Source organism: Euprymna scolopes, chromosome 13 (genome assembly GCF_053919585.1).
Source record: "Euprymna scolopes isolate OS-2025 chromosome 13, ASM5391958v1, whole genome shotgun sequence".
Classification (NCBI taxonomy): domain Eukaryota; kingdom Metazoa; phylum Mollusca; class Cephalopoda; order Sepiida; family Sepiolidae; genus Euprymna; species Euprymna scolopes.
Window position 1 is genome coordinate 58,169,558 of NC_136494.1, and position 15,447 is coordinate 58,185,004.

The window sequence follows — 15,447 nt, forward strand, 5'->3', positions numbered from 1 at the left end:
TAAGGGGTAATTAATTATAGACAAATTTTTTTTTTTTTTTTTTTTTTTTTTTTACAATCACATAAGAATCATTTTATTTACAAATAACATATGAACCCAAACTGCAGTTTTTTCAGTATTTAGTCACAAAATCCTTATATTTACTAGGGAATTGTCGAACTCGGGACGACCTCCGCACAGATTGGCAGGGATGCTGATTTTCAGTATTATTTTTTAGTGAAATCTGATTTTCTTCAAGATCAGACGATTGATTTTTGTCTTCCTCATGACCAATGTTTTCATTAGTAGAAGGTTCAAATAAAGTCTCTGAAGTAGTAGGATTATTATTAGAGTTTTCTTCATTTGATGAGTTTGGAGCTAAGTCTCGAACGTTGACAGTGGTTTCAGTACCAGAAGGTAGTTGAACATAAGCGTAGTGGGGGTTGACATCTATTAGGGTGGCAGGCGTTACAGGAGGGTCATGTTTACTTGTTTTAGTGTGGTTTCTAATATATATTGGGCCTGGTTTAACCCAAGAAGGAATTGAAATTCCGGAAGTAGATTTACGACTAAATTTAAATAGTCTATCATGGGGAGTCATATTAGTGGCAGTACAAAGTAATGATCTAATTGAATGAAGTGCGTCCGGTAGTATGTCTTCCCAATAAGGTAGTTTCATTTGATTAGAATGTAATGTTGTTTGAATGGCCTTCCATAAGGTACCGTTGAGTTTTTCAATCTGTCCATTACCTTCAGGATGATATCTACTTGTTTTAGAAGTAGCAATTCCTTTTTTGTGTAAAAAATCCTTTATTTCTCTTGCTAAGAAATCAGAAGCACGGTCAGTATGTATCATGTCAGGCAAACCAAAAATTGAAAAGAGTTTGTTTAGACAGTGGATAATGGTTTTGCTTGTCATATCTCTGCAAGGAAAAGCGAAAGGAAAACGGGAATACTCATCAATTAGAGTAAGTAGATATTTGTTGCCATGTATAGAAGTAGGTAGAGGGCCTTTAAAATCAAGATTTAATCGTTGAAAAGGTAATATGGCTTGAATGAGAGTCCCTCCATTGGTATTGGCGAATTTGGGTTTCAGTAATTGACAGGATGAGCAAGAGTCAGTAATATTCTTAATTTGATCCAAAGTAAAAGGGAGGTTCCTCGTTCTTATAAAATGGCTTAGTCTTGAAACACCAGGATGACATAATTGTTTATGTAAATCACGAAGATCTTGTAGATTGTAAGTAAGAGCAGAGATGCGAGAGAATGTGTCAGCAGCAATATTTTCAGGTCCAGGTCGATAAACTATAGTGAAATTGTATTGGGATAATTCTATACGCCAACGACATATTTTGTCATTCTTAATTTTTGATTTTCTTTTATTGTCGAATATGAAGCTGATGCTCTTCTGATCTGTGATGACTTTAAAGTGCCTGCCGAGTAGAAAATGTCGCCACTTACGGAGAGCTTCTACAATAGCGGCTGCCTCTTTTTCTACTGCATGGTGCTTAATTTCGTTAGTATTGAGAGTTCTTGAAAAAAATGCAATAGGACGACCTTCTTGATTTAGTGTTGCAGCAATGCAATAGTTACTAGCGTCCGTTTCTACTTCAAATTCTTTATTTGGATCTACCGTTATTAAAGTGGCGTCTTTTAGATCATTTTTCAATGTTTGAAAAGATTTTAATACAGATGGAGGTAGTGGAAATTCTTTGTTTTGATTTAGTAATAAAATTTTATCAGAAATTTTTTTAATGAATTTGCAGTAATAGGAAAACATTCCAACTATTCTTTTTTGAGATTTAAGATTCAGCGGAGGTGGCATTTCGAGTAATGGTTTTAGTCTTTGATAATCGGGAGCTATTTGATTATTTTCTATGGTGTAGCCGAGTGGAGTAATAGAACTAGAAGAAATTATGCTTTTATTTTCATTTAAAGTGATGTTATATTGTTTAGCAATTTTGTAGAATTTTTGAAGATTGTAATCGTGTTCTTCTTGATTTTTTCCACATATAGTTACGTTATCAACATACACAAAGGTATCGGTTAGATTTTCTTTTTCTATAATATAGTCTATGCTCCTCTGGAAAGCACTTACTCCATTGGTGACGCCAAAAGGAAGACGAGTAAATTGAAAAAGTTTGCCACTTACTTCAAACGCAGTGAATTTACGATCAGCATGATTTATAGGTATTTGGTGATAAGCAGATTTTAGGTCGAGAGTAGAGAAGATGTTATATTGAGCGATGTCGTCTACCATCTTATTGATATTAGGCATTGGGTAAGCGTCTAGTTCCGTGAATCTATTAATGGTATCGCTGTAGTCGACTACCATTCTTTTCTTATGATTCTCATTCGAAGTTACAAGAACTTGCGCTCGCCACGGAGATATCGAAGGTTCAATTATGCCTTCTTTCAACATTCTAGCAGTCTCTTCTTTTATGAATTTGTTGGCGGCAAAAGTGTAACGTCGGGATTTTGTCGCAATAGGAGTAGTATGAGGAGAAAGATTAGAAAAGAGAGGAGGGGGTGGAACGTTTATGGTAGGAAAAAAATTATTCGTGTTTATAGCTCCAATTATAAGTTTGTCTCTAGGACCGTCGAATTTAAGTGTTACTTTTTTATATTTTTTTAAAATATCTTTTCCGATTATTAAATCAATGAAAAGGTTTTCAATGATTTCAATTGTTATTCCAGAATGGGTTTTATCTTTCAGTATTAAATCCACGACAGCTTCGCCAGTTATTTTAGCATGTTGATCGGAAGCAGCCAGAGCTATAGTTTTGTTTTTAGGTATTGTGAAGAGTTTAAGTTTTTTTAGCAGTATTTTCATTAATGAATGTTTTTACACTGCCGGAGTCCACCATAGCGTTCACGAAGTGCCCGTTAATTTGGCATTGAGTGAATGTGACATCTTTGGAGTTAGTTCCTAGTCAGGATAGAGAAGGTGAGGGGTAGTCAGAGTCGTCATAAAGAACAGCAGTATGAGTGTTAGAAATAGAAGATTTACACACTTTAGCCCAATGACCATTTTTTTGCATTTTTTACATTCGGCGTTTCGTGCAGGACATAAATATCGAGGATGACGTGATTTTCCACAGAAAAAACAAACCCCTTTTGGATGCATATTTTCTTTAGTCACAGCTATACGATTGTAGCCCGAAGGATTATTTGTAGCTGCTACAGTAAAGTTATTTGCGTAGCTTATCGAATGCTTTTCTGCTTGTTCAAGAGATCTGGCCGTGGCATATGTGTCTTGTAAAGTCAGGATGGGTTTTTCTAACAGTCGTTGTCGGATGGACGAAGAAGAAATTCCGCCGATGAAAGCTTCCCGAATGTATTGATTTTTGTTTTCTTCAGCAGAAACCGCTTCGAAGTTACATGTTTTGGCAAGCATTTCCAATTGTAGTATGAAGGCATCTATATTTTGTGTTGTTTGTTGCTTCGTCGTCATCAATCGATATCTATTATAAACAATATTTTCAGGTTTTAAATAAGCGGCGTCCAATGTTCTTAATGCACTATCGTAGTCGGTTTTATCGCTTATTAAATCGAAAACAGAGGCTGAAATACGATTGATCAAGGCAAAGAAATTATCTGAAGTGTTTTCGATTAATCCGTTATTATGTGAGCGGATATAATTCTGGAGGGTTAATTTCCAATGCCTATAGGATTTTTCGGAATTAGGGCATGTAGGTTCCACCTCGAATCTGTCGGGACGTAAGATTCGATCCATTATTTTTTTTTTATAGTTAATAAAATTGAAGTGAATAGTATCAGTAAGTAAAGAATTGCCTTTTAGAAAGGTTTTATTAACTGTAAAATACACGTACGCTCTTGAAAGGATCGAGCGGGAAAATGAAACAGAGGGCGCTTTTATTATGAATGTCAATCCCAAGGGGGATAACTCTTAACAACAAATTAAATCATAACAAGTTATATTATCTATTTTCAATTACTGCTACCGATTTGTGACTGGACCATTTGCCAGCGTGGTCAAGACGCAGCTGTTTGCATCGTTCCCAGTGTAGTGCTTTTCCCATGCGATCGTGTCTGTTTTATATTCTTTTTCAGCAAGTTTGTGTTATTTGTTTATAATGTGGTTTATCGTTTTGTCTCTTTGTCCACAGAATCTGCATTTGCTGTTTTTTTTTGTGTGTGTCTTTTCTGTCCTGGTTTTGATATATTTGTTTCTAATAGCATTATTATCATCATTATTATTATTATTATTATTATTATTATTATTATTGTTATTGTTGTTGTTGTTGTTGTTGTTGTTGTTGTTGATGTTGTTGCTGTTGTTGTTGTTGTTGTTGGTGGTGGTGGTGGTGACGACGACGACGACGACGACGACAACTTCACAGTGTTGTGATGTTTTACACTGTTTCTTTTTCACTCAAGAACGGGATTTTAGACTAAAGTTAATGAGCATAGTCAATGAATCGTTATTATTATTATTATTATTATTATTATTATTATTATTATTATTGACTCACATGGAGCTTTCACACAAGTCAACAACCGATCGGTTTGGAGACCTGTAGTATTCTCTGGAAGCTGAGTGACAATAAGTCTCCCCAGACGTCCACCTCCTTCGATAGCATTTGCAGATAAATCTGCGTCATCGCAACAGCCTCATACCATTGATTTCTCGCTGGTAGTGGTCATTGGTTTATACTGGAATTTGAGTGGCTCTAAGCCTCCTCACGATCCCAATTCTCTTCGCGCTTGTCCAGCGGAGGTCTGGCCAGCGCTCTCTCCTCGGTCTTTCCATCCTCCTTGACCATTCTCGGCTCTTTGGTATCACTTTTCTATTGGGGGGGGGGACGGTGATGAGACAATGGAGGATGCATGATGGTGGTGTAGAACATGTAGATCTGCAGCTTCGGCGTTCTTCATTCCCTGTAACGCTTCTTTGTTATATTGTCTTGTGTTATTCCCCACATTCTAGGGTTTTCCTTAATATTTCAGCCGTTTTCTTTATCGTTAGGCGTTGTATTTTTGCAGTTATTCCTCTGATTCCAATTTCTGCCATCCTTTTTCGAAGTTTTTCGGAATTGTTCCTAGTGCTCCTACTATTACCGGTACTATTTTGATTTTCTTCATCATTCAAATCCCTTTTAACTCTCTGGCTAGCTCTGTGTATTTGCTTCGTTTCTCCTTTTCTTTCATAGTCACCCTGTGGTCAGCTGGGACAGCAAAGTCTACGATTTGACAGGATTTTTCTTTCTTGTTATTTATTACGACATCTGGCCTTCTTGCCTTGATAGGTTTGTCCGTCTGTATGTCCATTTCCCATAGGATTTTGTGGTTCTCGTTTTCGAGTGCTGTTGTGGGTTTATGCTTGTACCATTTGTCTGTACGCTCAAAATGCAGTCGTTTGCATAATTCCCAGTGCACCGCCCTCCCCACTTGGTCATGCCTGTTTTTGTATTCCTTTTGGGCCAGTTTGCTGCATTCACTTACTATATGGTTTATCGTTTCGTATCTCTGTCCACATAGTCTGCATTTGCTGTTTTCTTGTGTTTTATCGATCCTTGCTTTGATATGGTTGGTTCTTATCGAGTTATCTTGTGCTGCAGTTATTAGAGATTCAGTTTCACGGTTTATATGTCCTTTTCGCATCCATGTCCAGGTGTTTTCGCTATTCTCATCTTTTGTCATTCTTATGAATTTTCCGTGGAGTTGTTTCTCTTCCCATTTATCTTTTCTCGTTTTGTCGTTTGTCTCCCTGTTTTATGCTTCGTTGTTTTTTTCGGTGTCTCTCGCTGCCATAATTATCCTTTCAGTGTTTTGCATTATGTATTTTTCTAGTTCTTTTTTCGTATCCTTCACACAGTCTTCTATACAGATCAGTCCTCTCCCGCCGTCTTTCCTTTTCACGTAGAGATTGTCAGTATCGTCCTTTGGGTGTAGTGCATTATGCATGGTCATGAGTTTCCTGGGTTTCTGGTCGAGTTGTCTCAGTTTTTCTTTTGCCCACCCTAAAAACGGCCCAGAGTAGCTTACTAGTGATACTGCCCATGTATTTATACTTTTTATTAGGTTTCTGATATATAATTTCGTTTCCAGGAGTTTTCTTGTTCTCCTGAGGTATCCCTTTCTCATTTTCTCTTTCATTTCTGTTGCTCTGATGGTGTCCGCTTCCAGAATTCCCAAGTATTTATAGTCGTCTTGTTCCCCTACTGCCCTAATTTCTGTTTGGTTGGGTAATTCCACGCCTTCTGTCGTTTCCAGCCTTCCCTTTCTTATAACTAGTTGTGCGCACTTCTCCATTCCAAATTCCATTTGGATATCTTGGCTGAAGATTCTGATAGTGTTGATTAGTGTCTCTAGCTCCTTTTCGGTCCTTGCAAATTATTATTATTATTATTATTATTATTATTATCATTATTATTATTATTATTATTATTATTACTACTACTACTACCACTACTACTATTATTACTATTACTATAATAATAATAATAATAATAAAGAAGAGGTAGCATTTTTTCACTGAAACGTAGACGCTTTCGGTAGACGATATTCAAATAAAATGGCTGAGCCAAGATTTGAACGCATCTCTGCCAACAAAAAATAAGTAAGTTTTCTACAATCCAGAAATACACGAAAAGAATCTCGACAATTTTCTTCAAATAGCGGTCACATTTCTTTTGTGCGCAACTGAACTGTTTCCGTGCAAACACCAAGGTATGTTTTAAACATTTATAAAACACACTGATATACCTCTGATTTCTCCTACGTATTTATTTTTTTATACATAGCGAATATCTCATTAGTTATTTTGATGGCCCCTATGGTGAGGCGGTGATTATTAAGATATTAGACAACAAAGAATGTTTATTGAAGTGTGCCGCATGAGAGGAATGGCTGATAAAAAGAGGAAGATAAAATATACCAGATTTCATTATTTTTAATGCATTCCGCTATAAAAAGATGTCTTGTAGAGGTGTTAACCTAATTAACACGGAACTTTCTTGTTACGTCACGAGCGCACGTTATCAATTCAGATAGATTATATTCAAAACATACACAACATACGAAAGAATGACGTGAGATGGGTAAACTGACTTGCAGTTCCCACAGACAATTAAAAACATAGCTAAATTTAATTCAAGACATTTCAATAACAATCACATCATCTAATTTTGTAGAAATACTGAAACATTTTACCCACTGCTTCATTCACTGAACTCTTAAATTGATTAAATCAGGAAAAGGCGAGTTTTGCAAAGTTAAATAATTAAAAAATAAAAAAAATGGCGAAAGTCAAATTTAGACAATTTCCGCTATCTACACCCTCTATTTCTTGCTTTTCCTCTCCAATTACGGATTAAATACCTGTTGTGGTTGCAAGGTTGAACAATAATTAGTAAGGAAATACAATGAAGACGCAAACAACAAGATAACGCAATAATAAGTGTATTAAGGAAAAGGTATATTTACAATATGTACAAATGACGGTGTCGAGTCAGAGAGTCTTGGTGGGAGGACATGTACGCTCTTCGGCGTCACTTCTGGTGGCATTTGAGTAAGACACACCAAGGCCAACCTAGGCTTGCCATTTATAGTGTTATGTTATTCGCATATGCAAATAAGTGGTTGCCACCACAACAATACCATTACTGTTGGTAGTGATATTCTCGTTTCTTTAGTATATACTATTCCAATCGTTTTATTTTGACTTTCTCTTCGGCTGTTAATGAACACGCAGCCACACAAACACACAGAAAAAAGACTGTGTGTGTGTTTATGTGTGTGTGTTTGTGTGTGTGCGTGTGTGTGAGAGAGAGAGAGGGGGGAGACGGGGGGAAGTGAGAGAAATATAGGCAGATGCAAAGTAATAAATGGCGTAAAACATAAGAGTGGAAGTTCAGATAACATAGTGTATGCGTAAGAGAGAGAAGGAGAGAGAGAGAGAGAGTGAGAGAGAGAGTGAGTGTGAGAGTGATAGATATGAAGTTAGTACGAGATGAGTCAATTCCTGAGTTATTTTCAAATTATAGCTAATTAGTACAATAAAACAGTTTTCTTCCAAACATAATTCAATTCCCTAACCAAGGTATGTTTTGGTATGTAGATCACATTTTGTATTCATTATGCACATAGGAAAAAGCTTAGGAAAACAAAGGCCGATGATCCACAGATATTAAGCGAATGAAACAAGTTATCGTGGAATTTTCATGGGCCTGACTAGTCTATTATAATAAGTACGTATCAGGAAGCAATTTGTTTCTGTCCTTATTTGCTATTACTACAGTAAACTGACATTTCAATTTTAACCGTTTTTTCAATAATTCCTTCGTGTTTTACAACCTGTATACTCGAGTAATAATAAGTATTTAAAAATAATGTGTAAGTTACGTACAGGTGATAAACACAGATATATACGAGAAATGGTCACTCATGTGCATTAACAGAGAAAAAATTAATGTTGTCCATTTGTTAATATAAGCTAAACAACGTTCAACATAATTCCTGCCCGTCGTTAATATAAGCTGATTGATAAAAAAGAAAGGAGAAAAACAAACAAACAAACAAACAAACAAACAGAGGAACATGTGTACACTGGTCATTGATGGTTTACCTTATTTAGAACGGAGATAATTCTATTTCAAACTGTTCACCCTAAAAGCTTTCACGGGCAAATTTTTGTATACGCAGATACGTACCCGGCATAAACCACGTTTTCTTTTTAACATGGTAACGCGGGGAATATATTAATGGCTGTAACAAATTTAGTAGATGCCTTAGCAAGCAAGAAAACTCGTTCGTTTATCCCGCAAATATGATAAGGAGTCGCTTGAAACCGTTTGGATTAAAGCCGAAATTCTTACCCGACCCGTACGTGCTGACATTAAGTTCACCAATGGCATATCTGATCCACCAGAAAAATATAAGTAACCTTGCTGCGATATGCAAAAAGACGACGATAGAAACATAAATGCGGTATCGTTGCCAAGTTTGCTTTTTCATATACAAATAATAGAATAATGAAGCATACTGAAAAAAAAAATGGCATCCACAAACACACGCGTCTCTCCTTCCACAATATATATATATATATATATATATATATATATATATATATATATATATATATATATATATATATAATTTAGTATATATGTGTGTGTGTGTGTGTGTGTGTGCACGCACGCGCATGTATATTTTAAGAAAATTTACAAAAAACTGAAAAATATAAAAAAAAAAGGTTTTAAAATCTTTTTAGCTTGAGGATTTGTTTCTGCGGAAGAAGTGATATGGCGATCTTTTGGCGATGTTGGTGCATTAATTCTAGAAATGTTAAAGATTATAAACGGGTGCAAATTGGAATACTTTTCTCGATTTCTGTTTGTTGTAATATTATATAACTTATTTTAAAGGACCCCTTCAGTCTTTAACTGCCTATGGATACCCACGAAGGGGTGCCTGTACATGAAATTTTTGTGTCAGGAGGTGCGCAATCTTCAACCGCAACTCTCTTGAATCGATATTGTTAAAGACCAGTGGAAAGTGAAGTGTCTATACAGGACGGCTAGAAACAAATGCCGAGATAAGCCGAGAGCACATACAGCGCATAGAGTTCCCAAATGGTCACCTATCTGGTACTAACCAGGATCAACGTTGCTTAACTTCGGTGATCTAACGAGAACCGGTGTGTCAACGCGATTATGCCGTATGACTTATTCTAGTGATTATGTAACCACAGTCGGTTAGTGCTTTGCTGAATCGCGAAGTAATTCCGTCGAAGGCTAAAAAGCAAATTGCCCTAACTGCTACTCTCTTTCTTTCTCCGTTCGGCATTATCATTCTTCCTTACTTCCCAAATAAAGAAAGTTTTCACAGGAACGTGTTAACTCAAAGTATTTTACAGTAATGAAAATCGTTTCAAATTCCAAAAGTAACAAGTCTTTCAGAAAATAACAGGCCAATGCGAACTTAGAAATTCCTATAAAACAGTGGCTTAGTGAACTGAAACCAGACTTTTTTCCAGGTGACACTTGCGATGCGCCTCGACTCTCAACATCAATAACGCGCATACTAGAAGACTGAAGTTCCTTTAAAGCTGCTGATATTCAGTGAACTTAGTTACCCGAAGGTAAACTCTCACATACACACAATAACTTTAAAACTTCTTTGATCTTTCAAGAATAATATTTTTAATCTCTGTAAAATTGTTGATATAGATATGTATTGTACGCTAATTCAAGTTTTTCTTGCTTTCATGCCAGAATTTCCGTTGTTTTTAACCATCTTTTTCATTCACTAATATCACTGTATATTAATTGTTAGCCCTGTCCTATCCCCCAAATTCCACTAATTGTTGTGTTCGTAAGTATAATGTCACTTGTTGCTCGTTATGAGAACACTTTGTATGAGCATGAAACTATTTATCAACAATAGAAAATTGATTGATAATTTTACAAGACCGATATTGTAAATAATGTGGTTCTGATATCTTGGGAACAACCCTACTCTTTTAGAGTTGTTTCCCTTTGTTCATAACAAACGTCTTATAACATCTACCCATTGAAATATGATGATTGTAGGAGTTTTGATGTGGATCTACTTGTAAAGTTGAAGTTGGTTTTCACATTCGTTGCGTCCTTCTGATTAGACATTTAATATGAGACTTGCTTTCTTTACTGAATGTTGCCTCAACACTTTGGGGTAATTCAAATGTATTCAGTAAAACATTTAAAGAAATGATTGTGTCATTTGGTTGTCTCATTGAAAGGTATGAGTGACGAAGTCGATTTGTATGTCTGACCCAAACAGGTGATTGCACATCCACACCATAGATTACATTACCAGAACGATATACTATGAGACCTTGTGTTTATTTTTCATTATCATTGCGATAACCTTTTGTTAATACAGCTTGCCCAAATAGCGATTGAACTGGTTTCCATCGTTCTGTTTCTCTTGTAAAGATTAGTTGATAATGAGCGAAATAACATCGGCAAACGTATTTTTCATCCATGCTTCAGTAGAGGACTTTCAATTTTGGCAATTTAGATTTAGGGTAGTTCTGTAGCTACCTAGAAATACTTCCATCATCTCTATTGTAGTTCCTTCCTCTTTTAACTTCAAGAGTGCTCTCTTAAATGTGTCAACAAACTATTCAGCTTGTCCATTTGATTGTGGATTGAAGAATGGCCATCTGAAGTATTGAATACTGTTTTGCTTACAGAAGTTGGAAAATTCTGTTGAGATAAATATGTATGTTTTTTTGGCTATCTTATGAAATGGAAATGTATAACTTTCTGTAATAATTGATTTGTGGCTGTAGTCCCCTGAATTATTTCTGAAGTGACAAGTAGTGATTTCATTGTGGAAACAAGTCCAGAGACAACTTCATATTCCACAGATATAATTCCAATGATGGTGCTTTCCGCTGCTTTTTTATGGGAAAAGACGAGTCTGGATAATGTATCTGCCTGGCCAATTTCGCTGCCTTATTGGTATTTTATGAAAAAATCGTAATCTAAAAGCATAGTTGCCCAGCTTTGTAAGCGGTTTGCTGTATAGACTGGCATTTCTTTCTTGGAACTAAAAATACTTGTTAGGGGCCTGTGGTCTGTGATCAGAGTAAAATGATGGCCATCTAGCATTTTGTGAAATTTCTTTACAGCGTAAATAATTGCTAGAACTTTTTTCTCAATTCGATTATATTTTCGTTCAGTGGGTGTCAATAATTTAGATGCGTGTTCAATGGCTTTTTCGCTGCTATTAGGAAAAATATGTGATATTACTGTCCTGATTCCATAGTCTGGAGCATTAGTCTCCACAGTAATGATTGATCATAGCGTGTAAGCAATATCTCAGAACAAAGAAAATGTTTTTTTTTAATTCATTTTTTTGCATGTGTTTGGCCAGTTATATTTAGTATTTTTGTAAAAGATTATCAAGGGTCTCTCGTAACCTGTACAATTCTGGTAAGAAATAAACTATAATGACTTACAAGAAAGGATCGTAGCTGCCATGTGTTTCATTGCCTTGGTATTATTCGGATTTGGTTTTCAACTATTTTAAACAAATAAAAATCCAAGGTATCTCACAGAAGTTTGAGAAAATGTACATTTGTTTGGTCTTAAATGAAATCCATACGGTTAAATTTGATCCAGCACAAAAGTACGGCGACACAGAACTTCCTCTTGGGATGTGCCTATAACGATGATATCATCAATGCAGGCAGAAACTCGTGGCAATCCTGTGAGCTTTGTATCCATAATTTATTGGATTATAGCTTGTGCTGATTTGAACCAAAATGGAAGACGGTTAAATTGAAATCATCCCGTGTGGATGTTGATAGCGAGAAGAAATTTAGAATCTTCATCAACTCTCATTTGTAGATATGCATCTGTAAGATTCAGCTTTGTAAAACAAGTTCCATCGATGAGTTTTGAGAACAAATCTTCCGGTACAGTTAGTGGATGCTGATGTGTATCTACTGCACAATAGTCCCGTGCGTAAATCCATACATAGGCTCACCTTGCCATTAGCCTTCTTCATCATAACTATAGATGCTATTCAAGATGAATAATTTGCAGATTCGATTAGTTCTACTTGTCGAAAGCGGTCCAATTTTTTCTATGCTGTAGCTAAAGCTGCGTATGGTATAGGACGCTTTAGTCTGATAACTGGTTTTGCATCTGATTTCAGTTTAAAGCCGTTTTAGTTTTAATACAACATAAAATAACTTTTTGAAAATTTTTTTTGCTGAAATTAGCCGTAAGTGTGTTCTTAAAATGTGTTTCATCATTTGTTGCAGCATTAATACAGAAAGAATTGAAAATTGAGTTTAGGGGAACATTAAAAAGATTAAGTTCTTCAATAAGATTCAAACCAATAAGATTAAGGGTTGATGTAAATCAGAAATATAGAACATATCTGATTTTTTCTCTTTAAAAAGACATTGCATGTTAGTTCACTAGTTAGTTGTATCTTGTTTCTCGATGCACTGCAAGCAACACGAGTTGTATTTTTAAGAGTTAGTTTTCCGAACATCTCCCATGTTGGATGTGAAATGAGAGTGATATCTGAATCGAACTGCAATTTTACTTGTTGTTTATATCAACAATTATATATTTTCTACGAGATTCAAAGTTTACATTAAAAGTGGCAAAAATTGAATTCGATGTGAATTTCTGGAAACGACCTGGCGTTTTATATAGGTTTTGTTTCTTGTTTGGGAAGCATTGATCCTGGTACTGTTATAGTTATTTTTCTCACAAAATTCTTCCTTGTATCCATGATATGAACAATGTAGGAACGTCTATTTTTAAATGTGCAAAAACGAGCATATTTCATTTCTTCCCATGACCAACAGGTATTGCAGGTTTCTTTCTCCTTGCAGTCGGGGATTTTGCTACCGATTTTATACTGCCGGAAACAGATTTTATGTTGCCGGAAACAGATTTTATACTGCCGGAAACAGATTTTATACTGCCAGAAACAGATCGGTTAAAAGCTGCTATTGTTGTCGCACCATTGTAACGTCTCGTTTAAGATTTATTAAACGTTGACATCATGTGCTAGAAATTGCACTGTAATTTTTTTTGTTTTGCCCAACATCGACAGTAGACGTATGCGTATCTCAGTGCCGTCTGAGAAGTGTAATTCTGTGATGAAAATGAGGCATTTGAATTAATTTTCTGTCAGCGATTTCAGCCGAAAATTTTCGCATTGTACATTTACAATTCCAGCATAATTAACAAATTATACGTTTCTCGTTTCTTTTATTTCAAGTAATTATAGTGGATCTTAAATAATGATAATAGCTCACGAAAAGTGTTGTTAACTGCGCTACCGTTTGGCTAAATATGAAATCGCCCAGTCTTTTGGGTAAAATAAAATTTGTATAGCATTAGTGTTCCGTTGTGCCAAGTTTTCAAAGTAATCGACGTAATTTCCAGCTGTCACCCTTCTCACCGAATTCATATTGGAAAATGTCCTTTCATAGTGAATTTTTGTTTTAAATCAAGATTAAACTGGAATTCAAAACTGAAATTCAATTATTATATTTGTTACACAAAAGAATTTAAAATTAAGATTGACGCCATCGAGAGCTAAGTTTGAAATTGTTGTGTTAAAATTCCAATTAATTTGTTTTGTGACTATAGAAATTGTTTTTGCTGATTTCTATGGAGTTTATACAGCAAATAAGGGTCCATGACAAAAATAATTCAGTTTATTTCGGTTGTGCACAAAAAATTCTTCGAAGAAAAAAACAAACAAGGCCATTAATTTTTTTTTTAAAGATCCCATGTCGTCACAGGGAAATATTTTTAAATCCTCAATTATCTCAACCTCATCACCAATTTGTTGTGTTCGTAAGAATGATGTTATTTGCTGATGTTTATGGTAATTAGCAATAGCACTTCGTATTAAACTATGTATTAACAATAGAAAAACTGATAACATTGGCAAGAACGATATTGTAAATAAGTACAGGTCCACCATAATCCTTCGTTCTGTCTCCTAGTGGAGACAATCATACTCTTCTAGAGTTATTTCCTTTTATTGCAGCTTATAACTTTAACTATGGTGACGAGAAGCACTCTAATTGTACAGACAACTAAACATATTAAAAAAAAATGTTAATTACTATTAACATTTTTTTTCAGCTAGCGTGAATTTTCTCAGTTAGCGTGAATTCTATAATGAATGGAGCGTGATATTTTATAAATTATACAGTGATTAAAATTCAGGCATTTACCATATGCTTAATAAATTTTACATTTTAAATTGAATATTGTATCTAAAATGCTGAATTTAAAGAGTTCAACTCACCAGCAACATTTTCAAGAACAAATAAAATGATTAAATTTCAATATTAATGTATTCAGAGAAATTGACTCAAATTTCTTTAAACCTTAAATTTGTGGTCGTTATATTTGAAATACGAGATAATATTGGTATACTTTCATTTTCTCATGAAATATATTTAAATTATAATCGAGCAGGTAGAACTCCGACGCAGTTCGTTTTCACAATTAACAAAGCATACATTGATTGCTACCCTCATTGTCCTCAGTTTGCTGCGTGCCTCTTATTTCTATCAACATTAATAGCGTGGGTGGATCGTTGAAATCGTTAGATATTCTTCTCCATTAAAAAAATATGAAGTTGGTATAATTACATGCATCGCAGATGGTTAATTACATCAATGTCGATTAACGGTATAATTGCTGCCAGTTAATTGCATCACAGCCGCGAGTGATGGGACGATTACAATATTTTTTCCAGATTCGATACAATTACCGATTTTGTACTATCTTCCAAATTCCGATACAATTACCGATTCCGATTCTCTATGAACATCTAAGTATTTAACTACAGAGTTATGATTTTCTCCAAATTATCATAAAAAATGTGCAGATATTTACTCAAACCTAAAACTGCATTTGTGTGCAAGATAATCTATAGATTTTAGTTTTACTTCATCAATAAATATTT

The 15,447-nt window shown here is 35.1% G+C and overlaps 1 pseudogene; it reads right to left on the minus strand.

The window, feature by feature from the left end:
• Window positions 1-9,550: 9,550 nt before the first annotated feature.
• Window positions 9,551-9,667, minus strand: LOC145292434 (5S ribosomal RNA; annotated as a pseudogene).
• Window positions 9,668-15,447: the final 5,780 nt, after the last annotated feature.